The sequence below is a fragment of the Equus przewalskii genome, chromosome 15 (assembly GCF_037783145.1).
Source record: "Equus przewalskii isolate Varuska chromosome 15, EquPr2, whole genome shotgun sequence".
In the NCBI taxonomy this organism is placed as follows: Eukaryota; Metazoa; Chordata; class Mammalia; order Perissodactyla; family Equidae; genus Equus; species Equus przewalskii.
The window spans coordinates 9,484,986-9,500,924 of record NC_091845.1 but is presented as its reverse complement, the minus strand read 5'-3'; the positions used below and the strand labels follow the sequence as shown (position 1 = coordinate 9,500,924).

The following is a 15,939-nucleotide window of genomic DNA, read 5'->3' as shown; positions in this document are numbered from 1 at the left end:
CATCCATACTGTAACACGTATTAGCATTTCCCTTCTTTTTAAGGCTGAATAATATTCCATTGCATGTATAGACCACATTTCATCTATCTATTCACCCACCGATGGACACTTGGGTTGCCTCCACCTTTTGGCTGTTGTGAGCAGTGCTGCTGTGAATATGGATGTACAAATACCTCTTGAAGACCCTGCTTTCAGTTCTTTGGGTACAGGCCCAGGAGTGGAATTGCCGGATCATACGGTGATCCTGTGCGTACAGTTGGGAGGAGCTGCCACACTATTTCCCACAGCAGCTGCGCCATTTTACATTCCCACCAACGGTGCACAAGCATCCCAATTTCTCCACGTCTTCACCGACACTTGTTGTTTTCTGTTTATACAGCACTTTACCGTTTACAAATTGTTATTCTTATCTCCACTGGACAGATGTTTTTAAAAGGCCCAGAGAGGTGAAGTGACTTGCCCAGGATCACACAGTAAGAAGCCAGGCCAGAGCATCCTGACGCCCGGTGCTGCACTGCCCCCACCACACAGCAACACGTGGGCACTGGCTCCAAATCCAGGTTCCCTCTTTCCAGACGAAGGCCTCGCCCCACCAGCTATAGAACTCTCACTCACTCACTCATTCCTCCTGTGAACACTCGCTGAGCATCTGCTAGGAGCCAGGCCCCTCTCAGGCCCCCTCAGCAGTCCATCCAAACCTGGGTCCACCCAGAACCCCCGCAGGAGCCAAGACTGCCCAACAAAGGCATTCTGCCCCAAAGGGCCTGGCAGCTGCGATAACATTGTTATCAGCTTATCTGCAGGCTGGGTGGCTGGAGCCCAGTGGTGCCCATGACAGGAATCGAGGATGGAGTGGAAGAGAATGGTCTTGACACAATAAGAAACTTGCCCAAGTAGGAGGTTCCTGGAACACTGCACCCAAGCACCCTCCTCTCCTTGGGAGCCAGGGAAATTGGCACATCCCTTCAGGCCCAAGTCATGGACTCGTAACGGCAGAGACAGGAAAGTGAGACTGAGAACTTTTGATGCCTCCCAAATGCCAGGGATGAACAGAGATGCTTTCACTGATGCTTTCTCACCTCAACACTTACAACAACCCATAAGGTAGATAATGGTCTCTTTATAGATGAAGAAGCAGGGCCTCAGAGAGGGTGAGTGACTTACCCAAGGTCACACAGGTCATGGCTGTCAGAGCCAGGATTCCAGCAAGATCTGTTGGCACCAAGGCCCCAGCGTAGACTACAAACAATCCTGTGCATTACTGCATGCCGTTGTAAGAAGCTGGGGGAGAAGAGAGAGACGTGGTTGCACTGACCTAGCTAGAAAATGGCTCTGTCTCTGTAAGTCTGGCTACCTAATCAACTGAACAGGAAAACGAAGAGGAAAGTTGTGAAACTCTGATGCCCGCAGCTCCTCAGCCTTTGGGAAGCTCATCCTTCCAGCCTTTCCTTTTCTGGCCAAGTGATAATAGTCTGCACCTCTGTCTCCTTGACACAGAAAAGCCACATTTCAACAGGTGTCCCTCCCAGGTCTTTCTGGAACTTTCTGCGCAACACTCACTATTGCACTAGGACACACTGGATGTGCTGCCGCCTGTCACCCTGGTCTGACGCTCTTGGCCTTTCCCTTTCACCTCCTCCAGGCTCCTCTTCTCTCACCACCTTCACACAAGTCTCTAGAACCAGGCTGGCTCACTTCACAAAACTCAGCTGGGGAAATTAGGGGACACAAAAAAAAACTCAACCTGGATCCTGACACGTCTCAGCTCCTGGAGCCCACCAGCCCTACTCCCCAGGGAACCCCAGACTCACCAGCTTTCTTAACAGACCCTAACCTGCCACCATCTTGCAAGGGCCTGGTCACTTCCCCCAGTGGGGTGCCTCAGTGGGCGCTGTGCTGCCCCCCAGGCCTCCCAGGACCCAGGCACTCACTCCCCAGCTCCAGCAGCATCAGCTGCTCAAGGCCCAGGGCAGAGTCTCCCCCCACACAGCCTCTGAAGGGCCGCCCAGGGGATTGGCTGAGGCCTCTGCTGTGACTGCCTCGCAGCTCGACGCCCTTGTCCATGCAGGCCGCAGCCTGTGCTCCAGTACAGGAGTGCCCCCCGACGGCCTTCCCACCTGCATGTCTCCCCTCTGAGTCTTCTTCCCCGGAAGGTGGCCTGCAATGGGGTCCATCAGCACCCACCCTGTCGGAGCCCCACGGCCCCGAGGTTCATGAAGCTGGCAGGGAACGCGTCCTCACCCTCCCAGCGGGTCCCGGGGGTGACCTCCCTCAGCATCGGGGCCGTCCGTACACCGACAATTTCCCAATCGACACTTCTCCTCTGAACTCCAGACCCTCCATGGAGCCGGGACATCTCCATGCGGAAGTGCAACGGACGTCTCCAGCTCTGCGTGCCTAGCACTGAACTCCTGAGCCCCAGCCCTGAACCCCCTCTTTTCCTCATGCCCCCGTGCAACGTCAGCACGTCACATCCGCTGTTGGGGTCATGGCACAGCCTGACCACTGGTGTCTGAGCCCCCACCCCCAGCCACCTGGGTCCCTGCAGGGCCTTCCTGCCTGGTCCTCCTGCTGCTACCCCCGCCCTCACCCCCCGAGCCCGTGTCAACAGAGCCCTCAGACTGATCCTTCTATAACAGCTGGTCACACAATTGCTTTCCTCTGTTCAACACCCTCCCTGGCTGCCATCTCACTGGGACCAAAAGCCAAGCCCCTGACACAGCCTGTGAGGGGCAACCTGCACCTTCTTCCCGTATTGTCACTGCCAGGGTCCCCCACTACCCTCCACCCCAGTCTCACCAGCCTCCTCATTGTTCCCAGGCCACACCAGGCACACTCCAACCTCAGGGCCTTTGCACTGGCTGAGTCCTCTGCCTGGAAACTCCCTTCCAGATCTCACAACACGACTCGCTCCCTTGCCTCTTTCAGGCCTTCACTCAAATGTCACCTTCCCAATGAGGCCATACCTGGTCTTCCATTTAAAAATGAACACCCCACACACACATACCCCCCCAAATCTCCAGCCCCCTATTCCTGGTTCTTGTTTTTGTTTTTCTTCTTGGAACTTAACTACTCTCCCCCATGCTAACCATCTCCCGATGTGCTTTGTTTCATATCATACCACCCGATGATCAGGATGCGGCTCCATTAGGACAGGTTTTTGTCTGTTTTGCTCCTGGCTGCACACTTGGCACCCTGAACAGGGCCTGGCAAATAATAGGTGCTCTACAAACGTGATGAATAAATGAATGAATGGGTAAATGAATGAATACACAGTCTACATTATCATGCAGGGACCTTGTCATCCCCTTGTCCTGGACTTCTGAGCAGTTTTCTCCGAAGATGAGTTTGTTCCATCTGTGGAGCAACAGGAAGAAATAAAAAAGACCACTGATTTTTTTAAGGTATCAGTTTGTCCCTGTTTCTAGACATTCACATTTTCAAAAACAGAGGGACCCAGTCTCAGAGTGCCTCCTTCCAGGGACAGCAGGAGGGAACTCACGGTGACCCTGAGGTCAAATGCTAAACGAAGGATGCTCCCCAGGGGCTGGGAAGGAGGAAAGCTCTGTCCCCAAGGAGTGGGAAAGCTGACAGGTGACGGCTCAGGAGCCATCCCGTGGCCCCGATGCCAAAAGGCGTTTCTCACGAGCTCTTTAGCAGGTCCAAGCAGACGCCCGGGCTGGTGCTTCCGATTCAACCAACTGGACCCAGCATCTATGGCCTGGCGGCCGTCCTCTCTGGCCTGGAGACGAGCCGAGTTTTTCATTCCTGGCTCCTGGCAGGCAGCGAGTGGTCTGTTTCCAGCAAAAGTCAGAGATGCTAATCTACTGGGCAAGGCCGCCTGCCAGCAAGTCCGTGCCCGCTGAGATGTCCCGCCATGTCTCCTTCCCTTCCTACTAATCCGATCCATTTGTCCCCAAAACCAATTTGGAATTGTAAAAGGCCAGTCTATTTGGTCACGCAAATTTTCAAACACCAATTCAATTTGCCTCGCGAGGCGCCGCCCGCCTTCCCAGGCCCCAGGGCAGCACTGACCTCTAGCCCTTGTGACTGCAGAGGGGCCTTCCATCCTCAGTGCTTCGGGGCCCAGCCTGTGCCTCCCTCCACTGTCCCAGGAGCAGGGAAGCAGCTGGCAGAGGTTTACGGTTGCTGATGGTGAACATGTGTGTGCACCTCAGAACTCCTCTTGTCCTATCTCCTCACAGTGCGCAGGGGGAAACCGAGGCCAAGAGAAGGGAAGGGACTTGCCCAGGTCGCATGGCAGTGAGAAGCAGGCCAGAGTCCAGGATTTCTTCCACGACAGACATGCACCACATTTTGCACTGAGGTCCCCAGATGTGCCGTGACTTCTGAGGGTCAAACAGGGAGCTGGGAACAGGGTTAGGACTAGGAATCAGGCATTTTTTCACTCATCATCATCGATAAGCTTTGACTCCTCGCAGAGACCTCGATGGCTGCTGGAGCCATAAGTCATGTCAGGTGCAGCCCCATTAAGGAGCCTCCCATGAAGCCAAAACGGCAGACACGCTTTCTCCTCCACCCCTGATGCTGGGCCTCCCATCCTATGTCAGCTGGAGACAGCCCTAAGCAAGGACGGATGTGTGACTCCAATCTATCTCCCTCCCCAGGCCAGCCCCTCCCTTCCTTGGCCTCTTCTTGCCCGAAGGCTTCACCGTCTCTCCCTGCAGCCACATCAACTGGACGCCTCTACTTATGATCAACTACTGCCCCTCCTCACCCCCGATGCCTCTTGCCCATCTCTCCTTCCATCCTGCTGTCTGCGCCCCTCTAGCCTGCCCTGCAGCGCCAGCCAGCCCGCGCCGGTCTACACCACGCGCATGCGCCCTGTGATGACCCAGCACGGTGCAGGTAGCCGGTCCGCCGCGACATCACCAGAAGGGAAATAGAATGATCAGAGGATCTGAGAACACTCGGGGTCCGGAGAATGCTACAAAACCTTCTTCCTTACTCCTGGTGAGTCACCTACAGGACTACACAGAGCCACCTCGGTCCCTTCTCTCTGGTCTCCCTCCCTCTGCACCCCGCCCTCGCAGATGCTCCCCAGCATCTCAGGTGCTCTGTGAGTGGCACGGCCAACCCTCTGGACCTGGAACGCCAGTGGCTTCACTGGCTCGAGATTCTTCCAAATAAAACATCCACGAGGCCAGCAAACCTTTGTGTCACTGATAGCAGCGTACAACATAACCCGGATACTTATAAAGTCTGCAAGACTCCGTGTTTTATTCCCGCCCGTGGGAGTGTCCCTCCCCGGAAGCGAGGATGAGAGAGAACGACAGCGGAAGGATCGAAAGCTCCCTCCTACCACGCTTCAGCCTGAGTGTCCCCTGCGCCAAGGTTTCCAGGGCTCCCTGTTTAGTCAGGACAAAGTCCAAATCTTCCGTCTGGCTCTGAACAGCTTCTCCAGGCTTATCCCTCTCCCTTCCTCTGATCCACCCATGCCCCAGTTCTTGGCCACGCTACACTCCTGCACACATCCAGCATTCAAGCTCAGCCACCGCTCTAAGCCTGTGTGCATGCAGTTCCCTCTATTTGGAACATTCTCCTCTTCCAGTCTCTGTCAAACTCCTACTCATCCTCCAAGCACCATCTCAGATGCCCCCTCCTCTAGGAAGCCCTCTCTGACTTCCCTGGGCAGAATCAATTGTTCTTTCCTCTGTGTCCCCACGCTGCTCTTCACAGGGCGTTACTTATGGGTCTGAGCATGTGACTGCCTCCCCCAGGCCCCCAGGCCATCCTCCCAGGTTGGGGGAGGTGCCAAGTTGGGAATCGCTCCCTGAATGGCCACCCTGAGGCATGTCCATTGCACCTTGCTTCTAAATGTCAGACTTGACTTGGAGAAAGAATCACAAAGAAAACCCAAAACAACAGCCCCAGAAACGGACACGGCTGAGTGTCTCTGTGGATCCAAATTATGAACCACAAATGGAGATCGAGTGCCGGGCAATTCAAACCCGCCCATCAGTGTGGATGGATGCGCAGGACTTCAGCCTCAGTCGCAGACCCCAGAGCCCAGGGACGTCATCTCCTAACCCCGCATTTCTTCTCCCTTTTTATTTATCTCCACTGTTATTGTTTATATTTATAAAAGAAATACCCTAATGCTGTGAAAAACAATCAAACCTACAAAAGATTCAAAGTTAAAAATTAACGGCCCCCACCTCCCGTGTCTATATGTAAATTTATATGTAGATGCCCATATAAATGTACACACACTTAGAACGTTTCAAAGCATAAATGGGATCATTCTAGAAATATTGCTCAGCACCTTTTACTAAAAAACAAAATTTGTCATGGATATCTTTCTGTGTCAGCATACACAGTCTTGCCTTGTTCCTTTCTTTTTTATTGCTGCAGCAAATTTCACATTTAGCAGACACAGACTGGGTTTCAGTCCAGGCCCTGGGCCAGATGCCAATAACAGAGAAATGACTAAAATATTGTTCACAAGCCTTTCGTTCTTATTGATAATCATTTTTTACTTGGATGGTTTTTTTCTTTTTGTATTTGTTTTTTATTTTTTAAATTTTATTGAAATATAGCACACATCATAAAAATGCACAAAGCTTAAGCACACAGATCGATGAATTTTCACAAAGTAAAGGCACCTATGTGACCAACAGTCAGATCAAGGACAGAACATGACCAGATCCCAAAGGCACCCCCAGCTTCTTCCCAGCACCCCACCCCCAATCCCAGCCCCCCTGCCCTGCCCCGAGGGTACCCACTGCCCTGACTGGTGACAGCATGGCTCAGTTTTGCCTGTGGTTGACGTTAGTAGCCTTGGAGTGATCCAGTGGGTCCTTCTATCAGTCAGCTCAGGTCAGGCCACCATAACAACAGACAGGTGGCTTAAACAGCTGACGTTTGTTCTCACAGCTCTGCAGGCTAGAAGTCTGAGCTCAGGGTGCCAGGTGGTGCGACACCCCCTTAAGGTGATGATCTCTTTGAAGCATTGTCAAAACTCTTTGAGATCATGAGCTTAATTAGAAAAAGAAGAAAGACTGGGTGTCGCCTGATCCTGTGTCCTCACATGGAGAGAGAAAGAGAGCAAGCTCTCTGGTCTCGGCTTTTCAGGGCACTGATTCCGTCTTGAGGACCCCACCCTCCTCACCTCATCTAACACTGATCACCTCCCAAGGCCCCGCCTCCAAACACCACTACAGTGGGCTGGGGGGCGGTGCTCTGTGGGGTGGGTTGGGGGCACAACGCAGTGCACAGCAGCCCTCTTTTCTCCCTGGTTTCTTTCGCCCACATTACGTTCGTGGGATCACGCTGGCAGCTCAGCCCCATCTATTTTTAACACGTCACAACAACCCGTTGCAGGAATGTACCATGATCAACTCAACCATGCTCCTCTTGAGGGACTCCCAAATCATTTCCTCTTTTCTTGCAAGTTTGCAATTACAAGCAGCACTGTGGTTTAAAAAAAGAAATCCTGGGGGCTGGCCCCGTGGCCGAGTGGTTAAGTTTGCGCGCTCCGCTGCAGGCGGCCCAGTGTTTCGTTGGTTCGAATCCTGGGCGCAGACATGGCACTGCTCATCAGACCACGCTGAGGCAGCATCCCACATGCCACAACTAGAAGGACCCACAACGAAGAATATACAACTATGTACGGGGGGCTTTGGGGAGAAAAAGGAAAAAATAAAATCTTTAAAAAAAAAAAAAAAAGAAATCCTTGTATCTACGCCTGCACGTCCGGGTGTTTCCACAGGGTAGATGAGCCAAACTAGAACTCCTGTAACCACCTTGTTCTGCAGACGGATGCCGGGGCTCGGGGGGAGACGCCAACACCTCGCTGTCTCCCAAGTTCACGGTGGTGACCTCTCCAGCATCATAGTGAGTGAATGGCCTCCCCAAGGTCACAGTGGTGGGTGGCAGAGGCAGCGCGAGCAGCATCCTTCCCTGACTTTTCAGGCCTGCCCCATTGGTCCACAACACCTCCATCGACTTCATTTCATTGAAAATATTCACTTGGAGTTAGTTACGCACACAAACTCTTGGGAATCCCAAAGGCCTCAGGCCAGTTCTGATTGACATCTCTAGCCCGCTGCACGGAGAGAAAACGCTGCTGTTCCCTTGTTCAGAGTGAGTCAGGCAGGCTAACAACTCAGCCTCAGAACAGTTCCGTGTTGGTGGAGGTAACGCTCGGCGGTTTCTGAAGCAGAAGATGTGGGTCGGGTTAAGGGTGGTGGGGGCGGCACAGACAGACGCAATTTTGAAAGCCTGCTCTGTTCTTCTTCAAGTTCCAGACATCGGAGAGTTTTTCAGATTTCTCCACTTTTTTTCCCTTCTCCTTGCACCAGTATGGAGCAGGGGAAATTGAATTTCAAAAGACTATTTTTCTAACTAAACATAAGCCTGTGCTGCTATAAAAACCCGGGGGGTGGGGGGGCGGTGGTGTTGTTTGGTTGTTTGGTTTTGGTTTTTTTAATAACAATCTGTGCCCCACTTCAACAATGGCCAAGGAAATAAGATTGTAAGAGAGAGGCCAGGTTAGTGGAACTCTAGAACAGAGCACAACTCAAAACGAAGCCTTCGTATTTAGGCTCAGAATGGAGAAACTCAAATCTCTGGCAACACACATTCCCCCTTCTTCGTCTCACACCAAACAGCGAATTTTCCCATCAACAAGTCCAGCAGGAAAGGGAACAAAAGGTCTGGCCCAGGACAAATTTTAGTATTTATTCCGACAACACACGGGAAACGAGACCTCTTGGAAGCTCGCTGCCACCTCCCCCCATCCCTGCCCCGTCCTGAGTCCCAGGGACCCTCTGCTCTGGTGGGTGTGCCAGTCCAGGAAAGAAGGCATTTATTTTCCCTCCATTCACCGGGAAGGCACAGTTCGAAAGCTTCCAAGAAAAATGAGCGGGTTCTGGGTGCTGTGAGCGGTGTGGGCAGGCCGAGGTCAGGGGCTGTGTCCTTTGGAAAATGTGGGGTCCGGGATGCAAACAGCCGGGCCCCCTGCTGTCTTCCCGTGTCTTCCTGGGGAGAGCAAAAGCAGCCAGAGGGACGAAAGTCTGGATGGGAACTTTGGATGGGCCCTGGGGGCTCTGTTCCCCTCTGCCGGGCTCAGTCTCTCTGCTAGTGAGAGGAGGCTGGCACTGGTCCAGGCAAAGGGGACTTCTAGAAACAGCCCCTGCCCCCCCCACCAAATATATTATACAGACCAGAGGCTGAAGAGAAGTGAAGAAGATTGACGGAGCTTGATTCAGAGCATATTTGGGGCCAAACTGGCACAAAACCTCTTGTGGATTGAGCATTTCAACGCCCAGCCTCTCAGCTCCTCACGACCAGCAACCGGCAGCCGCAGCCTGGGACTCAGGGCTGGAGAAACAGCCAGGCCCCCGCGGGGATCACACCCACCGTGGGGGGACTAACGTGAGAGAAGGGAGGGGAGGGCCGGGCGCTTTGCATGCATCATCTCACTTAGTTCTCACTACAATCCCATGAGGTGGAATTATTCTTCTCCACGTTTTAGAGATAGGAAACTGAGGCACAGGGAGGGAAGCGACTCCACCAAGCTCTGACAGCTGGGACGGGGCAGAGCCATGACTTGAGTATGGTTTCTCCGACCCCCGCGCCTTTCTACCTCCCTTTTCACAGGATTTACCACCCTGTTTTGTAACTGATTCCCTCCTCATCCCGCCCCTTGGTACTACCTCATGTGTCTCCACATCCCTAACACTGCTCTCGATGAGCACTTGTGGGATGGGTGGGTGGGTGGGTGGACAAATGAATACTCCATCCTGTGTGCAGTAAGAGGTCATTGAAGGTTTGAGGGCAGAGAGCCATCAGGAAAGGCTGCCTGGAGGAGGTGGGGCTGGAGCTGGACACCGAAGTTTGGGACAAGTTAGACGGATGGAGAGGAGGGAACAAAGGCTGACTGTGAAGCCCACGCTTTTCCACTACATCCTCCTAAGAGGTGAGGAGGGGGGTGGGGAGGAAAGTAAAGAAGGAAGGGAGGAAAAAGAGAAGGAAAGAGAGAGAGGGAAAGGTTATGAGGAATAAAAAAAGAGGGAGGGAGGGAGGAAAACAAGCCTTCTCTAAGGTGATGTCTGGAGGATGCGGCTCTGCATGTTTCTCACCCCTGGTCTCCACCCCCCCAGGCTCTCAGAGAACCAGGCACAGTGACATGCGCCCCCTCGAGTGTGCGGGCGTCATGGGCAGACGTCCACACTGGGTCGGGGCGCTCCAGATCTCTTTCATCCTCCCTGCTTTCACAGCCCTGCCTGGTCAGAAGCACAGGCATTGTTTTCCCTGTCATAACTCCAAGGCGTGAAGGAGCCACTAGATGCCAGGTCTGGGTCCGGGCAAGACCACACCGAGGGCAGCTTCTGACTCCTCCCTTTTCTTGTTCCCCTGTGAGGCAGGTAACAAGGGAGGCCAGAGGGGCATTCGCTGTGCAGCCAATAAGCCTGGGGCCAAACCCCTTCCTAGCTGGTTAACCCTGGGCAAGTGACTGAACCTCTCTGAGCCTCAGTTTCCACATCTAAAAATGGGGCTTCCTCATAGAGATATGACAGGATAAGAGATGGTACACGGAAAGCTGTTGGCACAGTGCCTAGTGTCCAGTAGAATCTCAAAACTGGAAGTCATAACTATCAGTAATAGTCTTGCTCTGATTCATATTATATTAGAGGGTAAAACTTGAGCCTATTGCTTCTTGCCTGAGGACTTGAGAAACTCTCCGAGTGAGAACCCTGGTCTCCTGGTCTCCTGGTTCCTGGCTGAGAGGAGAAGGCGGGGGCGGGGGAGGGGTGTCCTCCGGGGCTTTCTGGGACCCCTGGCCTCCCTGCCAGGGAAACCGGTCCCCAGGGGGTCCACTGTTTGCTCTCCACTGACGCCTGCAGGAGCTCAGCCTCCCCTGGAGACCGGACTGGGCCGCGGCCGGGTGGGGCTGGCCCAGGAAGCTGGGATGCATTCTTGGGCCCCCCAAGGTAAAAATAGTTCTGCTTTGTTAGGCTGGGCGGTTCCACCCTGCTTGGCCTGGCAGCCTGCCCGCTGGAAAGGCAGATGCCAGCCTATTTCAGGCTGTAAAAACAAGCCCCCGCCGGGCCCGGCGTCAAGCCCCCGGATAGCGGTATTAATATCCCACTATCTCGTTCCCTCGGGCCAGCGGAGAAACCTCGTGGCTGCACAATCCTCCTCCTGTGAGTCATCATCCCAGCTGCCAAACCACTATAGATGATGCACACGACCCTCCACCCCACGTTCCCTCAAACCAAACAAAACTCAAAAAGGCTGGAGTAGGAAGAGGAATTATGGTGATGACAATGAAGCACTCGCCATGCACAGAGCACTAGGACAGGCGCGTCCTTCCACCTGATCCTCTGTTCACGGCAGCCCTGGGGAGGCACCTATTACAAGGCCCACGTTCTAGGAAAGGAAACTCAGCTCAGAGAGGTGAAGTAACCGGCTCAAGGTCACACAGTTTCTAATCAGCGAGGCTGGGATTGAAGCCCAGGTCTGCCTGACTCAGAAACCGATGCTCTTTCCGCCGGCCACTTCTCCAGATGCCGCACTAAAAGAAAGCCTGACTGTCTCATTGTTTTCCTTAGTTTTGTTTTAAGTAACAAACTCCACTGGGGTGTTTTCAATAGCTTTCTGGTGCCTTCGAGATAACTTCCAGTCTCCTTGGTGTGGCCTTCAAGGCCCTTGGAAGTCTAGCCCTTTTACTGCGTTCCCGCTGTACTCGTGCTGTCTGCCCCTGTCTCCTCCTCTCCCTCCATCTAACTCTTTCCATCTGTTGTGATCTGAATGTTTGTGTCCCCCCAAATTCCCATATTGAAATCCAAACCCCCAGTGTGTGAGGAGGTGGGGCCTTGGGAGGTGATGAGGCCATGACGGTGGAGCCCTCACGATGGGATTAGTGCCCTTCTAAGAAGAGACCCCAGAGAGCTCCCTCTCCCTGCTCTCCACCACGTGAGGACACGGCCAGGAAGAGGGCTTCACCAGACACCAGACCTGCCGGTGCCTCATCTTAGACTCCCCAGCTTCCAGAACTGCGAGAAATAAACGTTTGGTGTTTAAGCCTCCTGGTCTATGGTATTTTGTTACAGCAGCCCAAGCAGATTAAGACACCGTCGTTCGGTGCCCAGCTCCAGCCCCACCTCCTCCAGGCAGCCTTCCCTGATGGCTCTCTGCCCAGAGCAGAGTGAGCTCCCTTGCATCTGACCTACTGTCATTCCCGCCGTCTGTGTGCATGGGGCACCTCTGCAGAGGGCCTTTCAGGGTTAGAGACGTCACGTGTCCGTGTTGTGTCTTCCTATGTGGACTAGAAGCTGTTGGAAGGCAGGGCTGCCTCTGTGCTGCTGAGTCTGTTTCCGTCGCTCCCCTGTCCCCAAACCTTCAACGGCATAGGATTATATTCACCCCTCCATCCGCGCATCATCCATCCATATATCTAATCCCTCCCCCAAGAAATAGCTCTTGTGCGCAGTGTAAGAAATGTGGGAGTGAGTTAGACGCCTGCAGCGGGAGGGGAGACAAGGCAGGAGGAAGCGGAGCACAGCCGCTCAGTGCCGTGGAAGGGGCGGCACGGCGTCTTCCTGGGGAAGTGGACCCCGGAGTTGGATCCCGGAGAAAGAATGGAGGCTAAACAGGGGAAACTAGGAGACCACCGTGAAACAGGCTCCCCGACACTCCCTCCAGGGTCTGACCGAACATCCTCGTCCCCGTCAGCCGCTGCATCAGTCAGGTCCCGACAGGGAAGTCTGGCTCGCTCACGTCAGGACCACACCAGAAGTATTTGCTTTCATGGGGACAATTGTACATAAGGGGACAGGTGGGGCACCACGCGGGTGAGCGTGGTCACCTGGCTAGTTGCAGTGGAGCTGTTACCATCCCCTGGGCCTGAAAGGGTGAGGGCAGGGCGAGTCCTTAGAAATCCAGAAGGAGAGCTGAGTAGAGGCCCTGTGAGAGGAGCAGTGACTTTCTGCCAAAGGGCACAGGAGCCCAAGGCAAGCTCGCAGGCAGGGGGCCAAGAGGATCCCTCCGCTGAACTCAGTCTCCCCTCTCCGCTGATCTCCCCCGGTACCTCCCATTGGCCAACCCAGCCAGAGCAAGGGAACCTGGCCAGCCCGCTGGGACAGAGAGCAGGGTGCAAAGGATGGAGGGAGACTCCAGAGGGGCAGACCGAGCTGCCCAGCCCAGCCAGCCATGCACCCTGGCTCCAGGACACTTGGACTGACTGCTGTCCCCTGAACCCACCCTTGGCCCTCACACCTCTGGGACTTTGCTCATTCTGTTCCCTCTGCCTGCAACTGCCTTTCCCAGCTTCCATGCCCATCGAAATCCTGTGCCTCCTGCAGGCACACGCACAGGCATCCTCAGAGAGTCTTCCGCATCTACTCAGAAAGCATTCATCTTTTTAGTGCTTGTGTCGTTCTCTTATGTGTCTTTTTCCCTCCACCCCGACTAGTCTCTGAGCCCTCTAAGGGCAGGGGCTGTGGCTGATTCATCTTTAAAATCCTGAATCTTTGCCTCCTCTAAGTCGTGAGCCTGGAATCTGTCAAGAACTGTGAAGGGTCTAAGAATTTAGCCTACTTGCAAGCTCAAGTCAGTCTGCCGGTTTCATGGGTGCTGGCAGAAGACACGAGACACCAGTAGCGAGATGATCAGTGTTTTGTTTTGTTTTGAAGGATTCACTCTGAGCTAACATCTGTTGCCAATCTTCCTCTCTTTTTTTCCCTCCCCAGAGCCCCCGTGCATGGTTGTATTTCCTGGTTGTAAGTCATTCTAGGTCTTCTGTGTGAGTTGCCACCACAGCATGGCAACTGACAGATGGGTGGTGTGGTTCCTCAACCAGGAAGCAAACCCGGGCCACCCAAGCAGTGAGTGCCTGCATGTGCAGTGGGTTGCATTATAGGAGAGCAGTACTGAACTTACAGAACCCAAATATTTTATAGTGACCAGTGAGCTCCTTGTGCTAGAGGAAGACACTGTCTCTGTCTCCTGAGGGTTTCTGAAATGATGGCATGGTCCAGAACAAAGGACAGACAGTGCCTCTGCCTGTAAGCCATGCAGAATCAGTACTGAGAACCCAGTGGGATGCCTGACCTTGTCCCTCCTGGGGGCCCTTGTCCAGCAGATGCCAGGACGTGCAGTGATATTACCATCAGAAACTGGGGAGGGGTTGAGGGGTGATAAAGAACCTGACTGCTTCCCCTAAACCCATGGGACCATGCTTGGAGGTGGGGAGGGAGACGGGGTGAGGAGAGGCGATAGAGTGAGGAGGATCCAGAGCAGTCCTAGGAGGCGCCCCTGGGAAGTCACAGAATTCTCTTCTGAGACTCATTTCCCCCGTCTGTAGAAGGGGCATCATAACAGTTACCAGCTCACAAGGTGGCTGGGAGGATGAAACGAGTGCTGCCCTGTGAAGGACTTAGGCTGGCTCACAGTAAGTGATGTACATGTCAGCATAAAAGAACGAAGGCAAGAAGAACCGCCACGCCAAAGGAGGAGAGGCTGAGCACGTGGAGCAGACAGCCTGGCCGCTGCGGGAGCAGGGAGCAGAATCCCAGCTGCGGAAGGCGGAGAACGTCACCGCCGGCCCGCCTCTCCCCAGGCTCCGACTGGGCGCTCAGGCGGATGTAATTTCCTACACCATTGACTCTGGTCTCCGTCCCGCATCTGAATTCATAGACGGGATGTGATGACATCTACATGACTGACGATGGCTCCAGGCTCCCATGGTGCTGGCTTGGGACAAATTATTACCTAGTAAAAAATGGAGATGAATGGATCGTTTCGGAATCTTTCCAAATACAAAATAAGTACCGAGGCAACGTCCCTGCTGCTATTCCTGTTCTCATGCAGAAGTCGTTGGCTCTCTTCAGCAGCCATCCTATGAACCGAATCATCAGAAAACCATAATGAAAACAGCCACTGCCGCAGACTGGGCACGCTAAGGAACATGCCAGGCCCTTTGATAGCTGCTCCTATTTGACCCTCATCATAACCCCAGGAACAGCCTGTCATCGTCATCCCCATTTTACAGATCAGAAAGCTAGAGCTCACGGAGGGGAAATAACTTGCCTCCAGTTCTAAGCTCAGGTGTAAAGCCAGGCGGGCCTGACCCCCAAGCCCAGGCTGTACCTCACTGCCCTCTGCTGCCGGAAGGGGCCTTGGAAATCACCTGCCCCTCACGTTTGCCTTACAGAGGACCAGCAACGTGGCCCATACTGTGTTCCAGAAAGCGACTGCCACTGACGCGCTTACCTCTGGGTCCAGACCTCTGTGCTCCCCATCCTTTATTCTCTGACAGCTTCACCGGGACTTTGTGAGAAACAAACACAAAACAACATAAAAATGCAGAGGAAATTCAGAGGACGTGGTTGAGAGTGGGAGTGGGGCAGGAACCACAGCCGTGGGGCTGGGAACGCTGTTTCCAGTTCCGCCGAGCCCGGGATCATGGTCCATTCGAGCAGCGACGTCTCCACCAGAGGGCGCTAAGAATCTGTTAACCGATGAAACCACCTCGTTTCAAAGCCATCTCGGACGCCCTTAACTTAACTGGGGTTTCCTAGCTAGTGGTTCCCATGGGTACCACTGTGACACACAAGGTAATTGGAAGAGACACACAGATGAACTTACAAAAATTTTTAATTTATGTATCAGCATTCTAAAAAACTTAGTTTTCTCCTAAATGCACTTGGAAAGGAGAGATTTGCTTTCTGCCTGTAGTATAAATATTTTCAGAAAGTGAAGGATTTTTTGGCTAACTTCCAAAATATAGCTTCCAATGGAAAGAATTAAAGAATCGGATTTTTTTTTTTTTGAGCAAGATTAGCCCTGAGCTAACCACTGCCAATCCTCCTCTTTTTACTGAGGAAGACTGGCCCTGAGCTAATATCCATGCCCATCCTCCTCTATTTTATACATGGGATGCCTACCACAGCATGGCTTACCAAGCGGTGC

At 53.5% G+C, this 15,939-nt stretch overlaps 1 long non-coding RNA gene across 1 annotated transcript; it reads right to left on the bottom strand.

The window, feature by feature from the left end:
- Window positions 1-11,270: 11,270 nt before the first annotated feature.
- On the bottom strand, window positions 11,271-15,506 carry LOC139076103 (uncharacterized). The gene is made up of 2 exons (XR_011527375.1): window positions 15,241-15,506; window positions 11,271-14,739 (listed from the first exon to the last, which is right to left on the bottom strand). It is a non-coding gene; the product is annotated as an uncharacterized lncRNA (long non-coding RNA).
- Between the last annotated feature and the right edge of the window lie 433 nt (window positions 15,507-15,939).